General features: G+C 39.1%; 1 pseudogene; it reads left to right on the plus strand.

Moving 5' to 3' along the window:
• Positions 1-775: 775 nt before the first annotated feature.
• LOC132280498 (small nucleolar RNA R71) lies at positions 776-873 on the plus strand (annotated as a pseudogene).
• Positions 874-1829: the final 956 nt, after the last annotated feature.

A 1829-nucleotide genomic window follows, 5' to 3' on the forward strand; every position in this document is an offset into this window, starting at 1 on the left:
AGCAATGGATTGGGAATGGGAATGAACCAATTGAGTGTTTGCCTCTAGAGTACCTAGAGCGGTCAACACTTTCTCCTCAAAAGTAGAATTCCTAGAATTTCCTTGGGAGTACGATGATTGGTTAGGGAAATGAGAATTAGAGAATTGATTTCCATGTGATGATTGAAAAGAAAATCTAAAACCTTGGCTTTGCATTGGAGGTGGAACATACTTGTTTTGAAAACCACCTTGGGGAGGGTTTGAGCCTTTCCCTTAGCTTTTCCAAGAGAAGTTTGGATGGCTCCTTCAACTTGAATTGTAATGTATGCCATAGGGATTATTCCCTTGGTTGACAAATATAGCATTGACTTGCTCATAGTTTTCACTTGGCATATGTCCATGGGGACAATTGGAAGTAAAATGTAAAACACTTGAACAAGTCATGCAAGATTCATTAGATGCACGATGAGAATGGTTAGGGGAGGAAGACATTTGATTCGCTAAAGTTTGGTTAATCAAGAATTGATCAAACCTTTGAAATAAGGATTTCATCTCGACGGCTATGTCATTAGAATTGTCAACTTGATATAAGCTAACATTCTTCCTTCCACCTAGATTTCTACCATTTTTAGAGGACAAAGATCTATGCATTGAATTCTCACTCATACTTTCATATAATTGCCACACATCATCCTCATGCTTATCAAGGTAAGACCCACCTATAGTTGCATCAACCATACCCTTGTAACTATCCGGTAAACTTTCAAAGAAATATTAAAGTAGTTGCCACTTAGGTATATCATGATGTGGGCACTTCCTAAACAAATCATTAAACCTTTCCCATGCCTCATGAAACATTTCCCCATCCCCTTGAGAAAATTCACGAATGGAAGTTCTCATGGCATTGGTCTTTGAAACCGGATAGTACTTCTTCAAGAACTCTTGTTGCATTACTGCCCAAGAAGTTATCGAAAAAGGTCTAAGATTATTGAACTAATATTTTGCCTTGTCCTTAAGGGTAAAAGGAAAAAGTTTGAGTCTTAACACTTCTTCTGGCATGTCCGTGTATTTCACGATGGAACACACTTCGAGAAACTCATTCAAATGCTTATAAGGTTCTTCACTTGGAAGTCTATGCTAGTTGGGAAGCATTTGAGTGGTTTGTGATTTAATCTTGTAGTGATGTGCTTTAAATGGGGGTAATTGAATGCAAGTAGGTGCACTATATTTATTAGGCATATAATGGTCTCTTAAAGCAATGGGAGGATTCACAACTGGTGGTGCTACTTGAACACCTTGATTGCTTTGCATAATGGGAAGTTGTGGAGGAAAAATTGCCCGAGGCATTCCCAATGAAATTTGGCCTTGTTGTTGTGGAATGAATGGTCTAGGCATGCCTAATGGTACTTGAATATTTTCATGATGCACATTAGGGTGGAGGACGCCTTGTTGGTTTATGTGACCAAGGTCCTCCACATGGTCGTCATTCAATTTCTCCATTGGTAAAATGGAGTGATGAGAACTACCTCTTCCCCTAAGATTACGAACAACCGATTGAAGATGCAAATTAGGAGGGACAAGAGTAGGATTTAATGACCTACGCCCATGCATGCACTAGCAAAACAAACAACAAGCAAATAACAATCACTTCGCCCCCACAACAAATCAATCAACAAACATTCTTCACATACATTGATCCCATACTCCCATGTTTGAACAATACGCAAAGAAAAGTAAATTGCCTCCACGCAGGCTCACGATCTATCTATGAAATGAAAAACTTGCCACCACGCAGGCCGATGATTTAACTAGAGATTGAATTAGAAAGATCTCACAAAGGGTCCTTAAGC

Source organism: Cornus florida, unplaced genomic scaffold (assembly GCF_030987335.1).
Source record: "Cornus florida cultivar Cherokee Brave unplaced genomic scaffold, ASM3098733v1 CherokeeBrave_3.0.0_Hap2_Chr10, whole genome shotgun sequence".
In the NCBI taxonomy this organism is placed as follows: domain Eukaryota; kingdom Viridiplantae; phylum Streptophyta; class Magnoliopsida; order Cornales; family Cornaceae; genus Cornus; species Cornus florida.